Here is a 13,935-nt window from a genome sequence, read left to right as displayed (position 1 = left end):
AGCCACGAAGATCCCAGTCTCTGGCAGCAGTATATAATACACAATTGTGCATGCAATGCTATGGGGCTTCCCTGGCTCATCAGTTTTTCTTGCAGGCTCTAATTAGACAACAATGACTTCAGCATAAAACATTTTTTGAGAATTAAAGACTGGCTAGTAGCAACTTTTAGCCCAAATATTAGTCACATATCAATAACTGCAGCTGGTTCATCAATTCCTGAAAAATATTTTATGGTGAGTTAAACAGTTCTAAATATTTCTGGGTTTAGTCCACTGGTTATATAACACACAATTCACTTCACACACATTCTCAATATTGCTATCGCTCACTGTTCCTGCATCTAGACTACTATATTTTAGATAAATATTGCATAATGTCTTCATTATGAAACATTGTAAACTGCCTTAGTCCAATAGATATTTCCTTATAAAAGGAAACACAACAGGAAAATTACAATTTCTGAAAAAATATCCAGAAACAGTCGTGTTTCATTTACAATTTTTAACTCTCAATCCTTAAAACTTGTCAGGAAACTTTATATAGTTTCTGTAACTTGCATCTTGTCAAACTATAAGAGAGTTTACCTCATTTTCAGGGAGGTAAACGCTCACATCAATTCAGAGTGAGCTGTTGATAGGACAGCTATTTTCCATGTTGTGATAACTTAAAAAAACTGGACAAGCTAGAGGTTGTTCAAGTGGTTTTACCACTCATCGCACCAGTAGCTATGGGAAGGCCTGCAGGGCAGCCCGGCAGACCCTGGTGCATTCATTGCTGGTACCTCCCGGTGCCATCTGCCCTACGAACGCCGCTCTCCTGGAGCTCAGCGGCAGAGCCACGCAAGAGGGTTATTAAAACGCAGCCATGCCGGCAGAGCTCGGGCTATTTGTCATGGGGTGGGGAGATGTTTAGTTTTGATTTCATTACGTGTCTTCAGTACAAGAAGGACATTGAGCTTTTAGAGCGTCCAGGGCAGAGCCATGAAGATGATTTAAGGGACTGGAGCATTTGTCTCATGAGGAAAGACTAGGCGGGCTGGGCCTGTTTAGCCTGGAGGAAATAAGGCTGAGAGGAGATTTGATCAACATGTTCAAGTACCTGAGGGGTGATTGTATGGGGGATGGGGCCAGACTCTTCTCCCTGGTGGCCGGTGACAGGACGAGGGGTAATGGGTGTAAGCTGAAATACAGGAAGTTCCACCTCCATGTGAGGAAGAACTTCTTTACTGTGAGGGTGACAGAGCAGTGGAACAGGCTGCCCAGAGAGGTTGTGGAGTCTCCTTCTCTGGAGATCTTCAAAACCCACTTGGACGCAGTCCTGTGCCACGTGCTCTAGGTGACCCTGCGTGTGCAGGGGGATTGGACTAGATGATCTCTAGAGGTCCCTTCCAACCCTAAGCAATAGGTGATTCTGTGATTTCTGAACCCTCTTCTGACAGACCTTGCTTGAAATTAATTAAGAGAGAAAATTTGAGGTGTTCTTCTAATCCCAGAATGAAAACAGAAGCCTTCCAGTTTTAGCCTCGCTGTTTAGCCTAGGAGTCTTGAGAAGTGTTAGTCTGGAAAATATTTAGAAGTCATGGCTCCACTTTAAGGGGTTAGGCATCATCTCTGCAACCTGTAACCTGTGGTCTTTTTGGATGCATTGTTTTTTATCTGGAGACAGGTATCTATCTCCTAAAGACAAACTTGATGACTGTACTTACAAGGACAAATCCAGGAACTTTAATACAAAGATTCAACATCAGATGTAGAACATGATAACTATTTAGAAAGTGCAACTCAAAAAAGTCCTGCATGAAAAGCCACAGATAAAATGAGGTTTGTTACAGGTTTGTTTTCTCTCTCATTAGCACTCAGCAAAAGTAGGAGGTATGTAATACTTTTGCTGTAGGGCCTACAGAATATTATTTCTTGGGCTGCTTTTGGAGAAAAATATGAACAAAAGCTACCCATCTTTAGGTGAGATAAAAGACTTATGTTTTTTATTTGCAGCTGGAGTTGAAGAGAGGAGGAGTGGCAGCTGTGGCTGCAATTCTCCCGTCCTGGTCTGTACTGATGGGTTGCAAGGCCACTTCCTTGGCCCCAGAGAGTTCACGATAAGGCCCCGTCTCCAAATAGTATCCAAGTGTGGGCTGGAGCTTCATATAAGTAGTGTTATAAAAGTGCAGCCAAAACTCCAGAATTTTCTAATATGGGCTGACATTTCAAGGAAGTACCCTGTGTAACTGCAAGCCAATGGGAAGGACAGTCACCTCACTTGTCCTCTGCTTGTACCCAGAGAAATCTATTTGCCCATCACACCAAGGTGATAGGAATAGATGGGACAATGCAGGGAAGAGCAACAGCACTTACGGATGGAGTTTCTAAGCCTGCTACGACTTCCCTGAAGTCCCAGAAAATAGGTTACATTACAAATCACTGCCTGTTCCTCGGGAGTGGGAAGTAGGGGAAATCCCTCTGTGGCACGTAAATAATGGAGGGGAAACTCCACAACAGTTCCTGGAGATTTCTTTCCTGCTAGTGCTTCTACTGTAACAAGATCAAAATTCCCATCAACTTTAAGGGTGTTTTAAGTGAGAAAAAATGAAGAAAAATAGTACAGCAGGGACTTGGGCAGAGTGACAGTTGTCCATTTAAGATTTTTATGGATCCTTGACATTTTATAACTTATGTCCAACTATACCAAGTTCATAGAATCATAGAATGCTTAAGGTTGGAAGGGACCTCTAGAGGTCATCTAGTCCAACCCCCCTGCACATGCAGGGTCACCTAGAGCACGTGGCACAGGACTGCGTCCAAGTTTTGAAGATCTCCAGAGAAGGAGACTCCACAACCTCTCTGGGCAGCCTGTTCCAGGGCTCTGTCACCCTCACAGTAAAGAAATTTTTCCTTAAGTTCCTGTGGAACTTTTGGTGTTTCAGTTTGTGGCCTTTACCTCTAGTTGTATCAGTGACCACCACTGAAAAGAGGCCAGCACCATCCTCCTCACTGCCTCCCTTGAGGAGCTTATATACACTGATCAGATGCCCTCTCAGCCTTCTCTTCTCCAGGCTGAACAGGCCCAGCTCCCTCAGCCTCTCCTCATAGGGCAGGTGTTCCAGGCCCCTCATCATCCTTGTGGCCCTGCGCTGGACTCTCTCCAGCAGCTCCACATCCCTCTTGTACTGTGGAGCCCAGAACTGGACACAATACTCCAGATGTGGCCTCACCAGGGCTGAGCAGAGGGGCAGGATCACCTCCCTCGACCTGCTGGAGACGCTCTTCTTAATGCACCCCAGGATCCCATTGGCCTTCTTGGCCACGAGGGCACACTGCTGCCTCATGGTCAACTTGTCGTCCACCATGACACCCAGGTCTTTCTCTGCAGAGCTGCTCTCCAGAAGGTCAGTCCCCAGCCTGTACTGGTGTCTGGGGTTATTCCTCCCCACGTGCAGAACCTTGCACTTGGCCTTGTTGAATTGCATGAGGTTTTTCACCGCCCAGTTGTCCAGTCTGCCCAAGTCCCTCTGGATGGTAGCGCAGCCCTCTGGGGTATCAGCTACTCCTCCCAGTTTGGTATCATCAGCAAACTTGCTGAGGGAGCACTCTGTGCCTTCATCCAGGTCATTGATGAATAAATTGAACAGGACTAGACCCTGGACTGATCCCTGGGGGACCCCGCTAGCTACAGGCCTCCAACTAGACACTGCACCTCTGATCACCACCCTAAGTTCTGAGAAATAAGTACAGAGAAGGCAGACAGAGGCACATTCTGTATGGCTATCTGATCAAAACACTTTTTCTTTTTACCTCACTCTCAATACAGATGCATCAGTTTCCCATCAGGTAGATACTAGTTGCAAAGCAAAAACGTTACTGAGTTTCCAGCCATGCCTAACTAACCCTCTTTTGTCCTGTAGATGTTAAATCCTTCATTTTCAATTGAATCACAAACTACAAGTACAATGTATGGAAATCTAGGAGTCATTTCCAATAATTATTTTTGTTATAAAAAATAAATAATGGCTTTGTTAGCAGGCCCTAACTTTGTGTACTTAATCATGATCATTAAATACACTGAATTTTAGACACTAACTCAAGAGAAGTCAATATAGTGCAGTGATGGATGTAGATTCGTAAGGATAGGGCCAGATTCTAATTCTGTCTGTATCACTGAATTGCACCTCAGACAATTTTTTTTCACTCTTTTATGTCTTAGTTTTCTTAACCAAAGAACTGTGTTGTTACCTAAACTGTGAAACAATTGGTTAAACTATCTTACTTAGTATTACTGTTTATCTGAAGAAATGCTTAAGCTGCTGCTTCCTTTTCAATCACTTAGATTGGCAAGAAGTATGTTACTATCTGGCAAGTCTGATGATTTGATCAAAAACAAAAATTGAAGTATCTTTCTTAATTTAAGTGCAATAATTACTCTTATATATTTTGGTAGGCCTAGATGCCTGGGCATGTTAGACAAATACTACGGCTGAAAATTTATTTGAACTTAATATTACATTAATCCAGATCTTTCTGCTGTTTGTCCAATAGAACATTAGCCCATTTTGTTTCTGGCTTTAGTATATGGTCTTTTAACTAAGCTGCCAAATGACTTTTATTAACTATTCCTTGATTCCTTGATTCCTTGATACCATTCCTTGATGCTCCTTGTAGTGCATAAAGAAAAGAAATTGAAATTGAAAAGAAATGTCAGTGATCTAGCAGTTATCTAGGACAATAGCTTAGGTTCTGACTTCTGTTGTGGCCAGTGGAGTGAGACAGAGCAAAAGCTCTTGCTGCCATGCCTTCTGTCAAACAAGCTCCTGCCAGGATGAGTGGTGTGTTTTGTTTTTTTTTACAAAATGGGTCAGAAGGATGAATTATAGAGCATATTATGTGTCTTCTCTGAGAAGGAGCAAAGTGCAACGCAGTCTGCTAATTGTTAGCAATTACAACTAGAGGTGCACATGCACATAGGTGGCTTGGAAAGCGAGGCAGCGTAATTATATCAGTGGCACTATGTCATCTTGGACCTCAAATGCACAGAATTGTTACACTGATTTTCTTCTCTACTGTTTTATGGTATTTATCAGAGCAAGCACTTTTGCCCTTCAGATTTACAAAATAGAAAGGTTTTGTACCCCCTGCGATTTATTTACCTCTTCAAATTCTATTTGCCTCGGCTGCATTCTGTTTTAACATTAGTTTTCCTTTGGTTCATACAGCACTAGATAACTAGTAATTGCCCCTTATCCCTAACCCTTCACCATGGTACTGCCTCCTTTCTTTCATCTCCCTCTTTGCAGCCTTGATGTCGCTGGCTTGAGCAGCACTGGGATGAAACCCGTATTTATCAGCTCAGCAGAGGTGATTAGCCCCCATTTCACACAGAGCTGGGCCTCACCTTCAGTGTTAGCATATCTCATTAGAAAGGCATGCCTCACCAGCTGGAGCAAGCGTCTAGGATCTTTCCCAGTTTAGAAAAATAATGAATGGGAAGGAGCACATTTCTGTGTCTGAGCGTTCCGTTTTTGAACATGGACATAGTTATGCCCACAGGAGGAACGAAGGCTGTGCAGCATCTTCAGAACGTAATCGTAGCAGAATTCAAACTCTGTTCAAACCATCACCGTTCCTCCGTGCACTCTGCCTCAAGATTATTAGTTACTATTTTCCACATCTGATTTTATGCCTGGTTATTTGACAGAGTCTTTGACTCGAGAAAATGGCCTTTCTCTGTATGAAACACTCACAAACGAAACAATGAAAAGTTTAAGCCCTATTTTGCCCTCGTGAAAAATTTTTGACAGTCTTGTGGAGCCAGAAAGACATAAGTTGTTCTTTGACATCATTAAGAAAACAGATATTAAAAAAAAATGAACTAGTTAAGCAGAAAGAAAATAAAGGTCAAGAAAAAGGAATATTAAGGAAAAGCTGTTTTTTACAATTACTAGAGGGCATTCCTCACCAGCCTTCTTGCAAGAGCATGGATCAGGAGCCACATAAAGCAGCCTACTCATTCACACCTCTTTCAGAGGCTGCCTTTGTTTGCAGTATGTCCAGATGGTTCAATTCACTATGATATAAATTTACTAGTGAATTCAATTTAATTGAAGATGAACACAAAATGGAAGTTCTTATTTATTTCTCTTCATCTCTGGAACACATGCAACAGAGGCTTATAAAAGCACCACAAATGCTCAGAGCGTTGACTCAGTGTAGATTTAGTGACTCACAGCAAATGTTTTCAGTAGCCACAGTTACTTAGGTAGTTATTGGCACACTTGTACCATCTTTACTCATATTAGGTATAGTGAATGAACTAGTGCTACACTAACAGTAGCTGGTTATTGTCTATATCCTATTAAAATAATTTAACAAGAAAGTTCAAAGATCCTATTACAACTATAGTTTGATAGCTACAATCACACTAAATGGAAAAACGATGTTAAGTAGAAAAATATATATATAGCAACTATTATCACAGCTAAGATTCATTTTAAATGTATTTATTTCTCATATTTTCTGTCAGTTTTACCCTTTTAAAATCTAAATTTACCTTCTCTCTTCTTAATTCAAATATTTTTCCATGACAGCTAATTTCCCCGTACTAAAACCAATGAGGATACATCCGTTCACGTTATGTAGGATTTCCTGAACCCTGTCATATCAACAGCTGTTTTCTGTATATTTCTTTCCACAGTGTCTAAATATTTTTCCATCTTCCTTGGGTGGATTCTTCTTGCTTACTTTATATATATACATATATAAAATATTTTTTTTCTCTAAGGAGGTTCAAACAATACTGTAGTTCTTCAGAATTTTTACCTATTGCTCTGTGATACTGCCACAATTTCTGAGATAGTGTGATCTAAAGGTACAGCCTAGTGCGCTAGCAGCTTAAAGACAAATGTATGGTTTGGCAAAAATGTATTTTTTTCCTCTGTAATTTTGGGTTCATACTGAGATGCCAGGATTTGTTATGTATTCTGAAACAATTTCACTGATTTTACATTGCTTATAATATTCACAAACAGTCCTCTACAATTACTTGGATTTGATTTTTAAATAATTCCAGCAAGATTAGATTTCCGATCTAAGTGTAGTTTGGTATTGATTCTAGATTCATAATTCTTGTATCAGCCAGAAAGGATTATTTTGGGGTGTAAGATTTTATTATTTCCAAATAAAAGTAACATAGGAAAAGAAATGTGTCAAATATTAACAACAACAAAATAACTAACAACACATCCCTTTTCACAGGGCTTTTCAGAATGTTTTATGTTAAAATAAAAAATATTCCTTTCAGCTGCTGTGACCTCTAAGACCTTTTTGGCCGTATAAATAGTCCACCTTAACAGTCCACCTTAAAAAGATGAGATTATTCAGCCTGTTAAGTCTGTATCTCTGTAAAAGAAAAACACCTTAACAAAGAATGGTTTGTTGCTGACCTGCAGCTGGTTATGGTATTTCATCTGAAAGCCTATTTAAGTTCTTAATGGCAACATTTATTCCCTGTCCCTCAGAGGAGTATTTTACAAACAAGAATAATTAACAAATGAGGATAGCCAATTTTGAGCTATAATTTAGGCTAACAGTCCCCCAAAAGGGGTGCTGGCACTAATAATAATCATTACCTCAAGGTATCAAGAGGGCTTGGGAGGCTGATGAGATCCTCACTGGCAGGGAGGCCTTTCCCCTGCAGTGAGGGCAACGGGACCGGCAGCAGCTGGCAGAAAAGCAGAGGCTGTTGCATGGAGCACAGGCAAAGTGGGAATAGCGCACAAATAACCTCTGTGACTCAGATTAGGTAGCAGGGGTTCAGACGCTGATAATCTGTCACCCATAGCCTCCATTAAAAAAAAAAAGACTGACATGCCACCAGCTTGCGAGGCTTTTCCTTACATTTCAGAGCTGCTCCTGCTTCTACAGGATGGCTATATGCTCTTGCAAATGATTTGGATTGCCTTGACTTCATAGCTGCTCTGCTTTGGGCTCTGCTCTTTCCTCTGTCTAGTTCCTTCAGCGCCTCTATCCCCCTCGGTGACTGCAGTCACAGGGAAGCGAGTAGTGCTGAAGCACTGCTAGTGCTGCTGTTTCCTTTATAGCAGCGTGAACTGTGCTTAAGAAATTAGTCAGGCATTTAGGAACTGCTAATCCTTCTTGTGAAGAATACAAGGCTTGTTTCTTCCAAGGAATTCCTCACTGCAGGGCCCAGCACAGAGTTCAGTTTTACCTACTAAACCCTCTTGCAGCAAGACGCAAGACAACGATATCAAAGTAAAAATTAGGTTTTCACATAATGTCCTTTTCTCAGTGACAATTCTTTTGTGGCTCTTTTCTCCTACCACTGTTACGATAGACCACAGCGTATCATTGATGCACCATGAAAATAATTAAGCTAAAATAAATAATATGTGGCAGCAACTAACACTTCTTTCTCACAGTTTGTGCCTTACAAAAGCACTTCCTAAATCTGCAGAAACTATTAATATACCTCGCTAGGCAAGACCAGGTTGATAAGAGAGTATAGCTCGGATACGCAACAACTTTGCCTTTACAAACTAGTCATCAAATTTTAGCAAATTCCTGCTTGAAGGGTCTGTACTCCTGTACAGACACTGATACACACTACACAGAGCTATGTGTGGAGAGTGAGAATGGGATGGTAAGCTGACTCTGGAACTACAAGCTTAGAACCTCCTAGTTTTCAATGCCAAGCTTGAAAATAAATCCTTCTGTGGCCTGCAGCTAGTGGTTTAAAATTCTCAATTTACAATATTCAGAAATGGAGTATATGTTAGTAGAGCAGCAACACATTGGATTTAATTAGTATTTATATATCTGCTCCTCAAAGAACTAGTAAATTATTCCAGTGTCTAAAACCAGTAACTAGAAAAATCCAGATGGTCTTCAAGAGGTAGCAGAAGATGCTTACTAGCATTCAAGCTTAGAAATACCCTGCAGGTCCTTTAATTATCACAAGTTTGGGAAACTGAGGCTCCAGCCAGGAAGCTTTCTAAGGAGTGTAACATAACACGTCCATAACAACAGGAAAACCAAGATGTTACACATAGTGAGAGCTGCTTTTCTCACTGCATGAAATTCTAATGTGTTATTTTACACACAAATTTAGTAGCAAAAGAAGGAATGAGAGAAGCAATGAAACAGGAAATAAGTAAACCTTCATGATCCTATGATCTTGATTTTAACTGAAAATTAACATTTTTGATGTTTAAACTTCAAAACTAAATTCATTTTGTACCTGAATTATAAAAGTGAAGACTCCTTTACCTTTTGTATGACTTATTTTTATCTGCGTATTGCAACTGTGGTTTGAAAGCCCTGCTAGGAGCTCCTGAGCTCTTTTGTCAATGCCCTACACAGGAAAGCGGCGGTGAAACCTCCTCTACCTGGCGCTTAAACCAATAGTGCCCCCTTGAGGACACTGGTTTCCTGCGCCTCCGGGAATAGAGAGCTCGACAGGGCTGCTTCAACCACCAGCTAAACGAAATATGTTACCTCTACCTGCAAGTAAGGCCCCCCAGGAAGGGGCCGCCTCAAACTATAATGTAGAGATACCATAAGAATACAGAAAAAAAAAATCTGAAACAAGGAAGCATCTGACAAATACAAAAACCAATTATCTGTTTTGCAATAAAGACTCATATAAAATGTTGTGCTTCCAAACAATGAGAATAGGGGGAAAAAAAGAATCAAACGTCTGGGCAAGTAAGAAGGAGAGCAAAACTAAGCAGGCAAGATGTATTCTGACACATCGCATTATCAGAAGGAAAGCAAAAAGCAATGCTACAGCCAAAGTTTAGTGATATAGGAAGACTACAAGAGGAACAGTTTTTGCATATGAGAAATTCCAAAAATGTCATACGTATAAAATTCTGTAAGAGAGCTGCTAATTTTAAAATGAAGAGGAGCTGCTGCTGCTACAGGGTGTGCCCACATTGGGGAATGGAACACACTAATCGTACTAAGTTCGGTTACTGCTTATTGAAATGATCTGCATGCACATGATGCAAATCTCGGTACTAACTGGCAAAATACTGCACATCTGCTCTTGTTAGAAAGTAGCTATTTGATTGCACACTCAGTTGTTCCTGTTGGTTCATGTTGCTGCCTCAGAGCTGTGTATTATTTCACGGTCCTCCAGGCGCATTCCCATACAGCCTACCTTCTCCCAAGGCCCTGTAGTTTGCTGATCTCGTGTTGTGACAGAACTACACTATCTTTGTACTTAAGGGACTTGCATTAGACTCAGGTATCAAAGAACCAGGTATGCAAGAGCCTGGCTGAACCTGAAGGACGAACAGCATGCTCAAGTGGCTAACTAATCTTTCAGCTCTTGGGTCAGTGACCAATTCCTGAATACCCCAAACATCCCTGTTTTGCAGTAGAGACCTTGGCTTGTTGGCATTTGACTTTAGCCTCATCATATCTGCCACTACTGCATGTCATTAACATTACACTTTGTGATGCAGATTCAGTATATGTATGTTCTTAAGCTGGATATCACATATTAGCCTAATGGGTAGATGACAGCTAATGAGATTCTTCTCCCCCAATCAGGCATATGTAAGTGGTGACTTCAAAGGAATCTGTTTAAGAATCAGTCTTGCTCTGCATATCCAAAGTCATCTGTTCCTAGCCATCCAAAACTTGGTCTCTCACAAACTATCAGGGTCTTTTTTCCAAGTTCTCTGTCCTGGTTTCTCAGCACCAGATACCCACTCATGTATTCAGCGGTTTCTGCACTGATGCTTTTGTACAAAAAAAGACCACTAGAGCCTTTGGGAATAAACAGTAACTTCTACACAATGACTTACTTGGCCACTGTCCCACCCTTTTATGCTTGTTTGGCTTCATAGTCTGTCCTTTTAGAGGTAGCCTTATTTCCCATCCATGGTCCCCTCTGGGGCACTGGATTCACGAATGAAAGTCCTGCCACAGAAAGTGTTCACCGGGTACATGGCAAGGAACTGGCCATTTGGTGAAGGTCAGCTGGAATCTCTCTGTCCTATTATAGATTAGTATACAGCACAGAACGCCACATGAGGCCTTTGGGAGGCATTTTGCAAGGAAAAAGTATTGCATTTCATCTGTACAAAAGCTTTCAAGACATATTTTTCTCATAGAAAATTCTTCTGGCACAAAAATGCATACAAACAGCACAGAGCCAATATTATTAATACCAAACATGCTAAACTGTATTTATTTCACTAAAAACCATGTGTATTTCTGCAGGGAATATAAACTTAATTTTAAGTAGAGGAAGTGCTCTATTACTACTCTGATATTACAATGCAGAGTTGCTTTGTTGTTCGCTGTAGAATAGGTAGCTAAACCCTTCCAGTCAAGTAAAGAATCAGGAAGGGCCTTCTGATCTACAGCAGCAAAGCAGAGCTGCCTGGTCTCATGTCAGCTTTCCCTAAGAAGCACTTTTTTTTTATTTTATCACACTGAACACATATTACCAGTATTAAGACTCCCAGCAGAGTTTCGGATGCAATTTCTAACATCCCCCCCAGCCCTTGTCCTCCATCCAACACTCTTCATGGCCTAAAGTCCTGCCAGGATTTCTGCAAGAGTGCAAAAGCAGGGATTAGCTTCACCCCATGAGCCTTGAAGCCCTGCCTGCCAACCCACAGTGGTAATATGCAAAACAGCAGCACTCCATAAACCCTTGCACAACGGCCATCTACTACACGCAATCATCATAAGCATCTTAGGAGCACGTGCTGAGCTCTGAGGCCCGTTGGGTATGAGACTATCCCAGTGCTAGGCACTAAGAAAACACCATAAAAAAAAAAAAGTTTTCCTAAGCAACTGAACAACAAAAAAATCTATTTTCTCAATTCACAAAGGAGCTACACCTCTTTAGGTAGAGATCCAACCAGATGTTAATCTTATCAAATGTCCATGTATGTAGGACCACAAACCTGGCCAGGCTGACCCTTGCAACAGCAGTGGGCTGCAGTGGTGGCACTTAGAAACGTGATGCTGAATGGGATGCCGATGCTGAACAGGAAGACTGCAGTGTTTGAGAAAAGGACTTGTTGGGCACAATAGCAGAACATCAAACAGCTACAAGGGTGGCCTTAGAAACCTCTTTATTTCAGCAACAGCAATTTATCTTAGACTGTCCAACTAGTTTTTTTTTTTTTTTTTCCCTCCACAAAGCATTGAACCAGAAGCTAATAGTCGAGCACTGATGCCTTCAACTCCAAAGCAGGGTGACTTTCAGTCCTCTATCCCTTAAGAAGGTAGAACCAAGATCAAAGGGAAAGGCCACAGTGAATGACCAAGAGCTTCGAGCACTGAGAACTTCACATACGTCTGCCTTGCACTGTTACACTTATTTGAAATCACTGATTTTCATGCTATTCATTTCACTTCATTCCCTGTTTTCTGCAAAATCCAAATAGCCTGCTTGTTCACACCTTTGTAAAAAAATAGTATTTCAGTTTATATTATTTTATGACAGAAATTTATATGCTTTCTGGGGACAGTAAGACATACATTGGGTGAAGCAAGTCCCATATAGTGCCAGCATAGCTTCTGGATTTAAGTTCTACTATAAAGTAATCCATAATAGAGTAAGAAAATAGCCCAAAGTTACACACAGCACAACTTTATAACGAACATACCATAACAGCATAGTTTCCAAACTATTTTGCTAAAGTTATACCATTAAAGCATGAATAAAAATCCCATATCCTGAGTACATAGTCCACAAATTTAAAATACTTAATAAACGTGCTATTACAAAAATCAACTACGAGAAGTTACGCAAAGCTTAATGAAAACCATACCTGCGCTGGAATCCAACCACCAGTGAATCCCCCAAGCAGGAGCCCAAGCAGCCCTCTTTACGCTACTAGCATTTTGTCTGCTTACCACGTTGAGAAAGACTCCACTCCTCATCTCCCAGCTTTGTGAGAGTGGGACCTTCCTGTTCTCACACATACTGCTATGGCGAGGGCATTGCCAGATTCAGGTAAGGATATTTTCAGAGAAATCCTGTGCAGCGGCTCCTAGCCATACCAGCACAGCTTCTGGTCTCCCTGTATTACAAAGAGAATCTGGGTATAATCCTCATGAGGCGAGAGCTCAGCAGGAAGAAATGGAAATGTTAGAGTGAAGTTGTACCATCAGGGCAACACCATTATTCTTCACAGTTATCTACGTTGACAACTTTTCCCCAAATATCCTAGAATCATCTGCCTTTGTTTCTATTAGGTAAGGCTGATTTACAACAAAGCCTTTCAAGAGCAGAAATACCTATTGTAGTTAGGAGGTAGAAGAGAGAAGCAAAGTAGAAATAGGAGCAGAGGGTCCATCCACTGCCATGAGCAACTGGAGAGCCTCTCTGAAACCCTACTGAGCAGCACCCACCAAAAGCTGCAAGCTTTCAGGAGGCCAGGGATGAGAGCTACTGCGGTGGTGTGAGGACTCTGCAATTCCCGAGCTTTGCTCACATCTCCAGAAAAGTCACCATGACACCAGTGTGTCACCCTGGGATTCTGTATGGCTTAGGCACAACTGTGGACGGCCACAGCTAGAGCATTCAACATTAGTGAGTGTGACATCTACCCTGAAAGGTAAGTGACACGTATTGGCAAATATGAGAGACTCCCCAGCATATGTAATTTGCTAATCTGATTTTTATAATTCTTCCACTATCCGACTTGCATAGCAAATGCTATACATCTGAAAAATATGGAAGGGGACAGCCTATGTTCTGTACAAAGCATTTCCATCTGTAACTCCATTGACATTTTTTTTCTTGTATATCCAATTGATTTTTCAGTTTCAGAAGTAAAAAGCACAGACTATTTTCTTTGAACCTCTCTAACGCATTGTCTCTTGTTGTTTTTCCTGGCTTTTATGATCGACAATGCAATGTGATTAGCCAAAGTTCTTGGGGGCAACTGAAAC

The sequence above is a fragment of the Tinamus guttatus genome, unplaced genomic scaffold (assembly GCF_059628265.1).
Source record: "Tinamus guttatus ecotype Peru unplaced genomic scaffold, ASM5962826v1 Tinamus_guttatus_pri_ptg000033l, whole genome shotgun sequence".
Lineage (NCBI taxonomy): Eukaryota > Metazoa > Chordata > Aves > Tinamiformes > Tinamidae > Tinamus > Tinamus guttatus.
The sequence above is the reverse complement of the archived record's forward strand: the minus strand, read 5'-3'. Positions refer to the sequence as shown.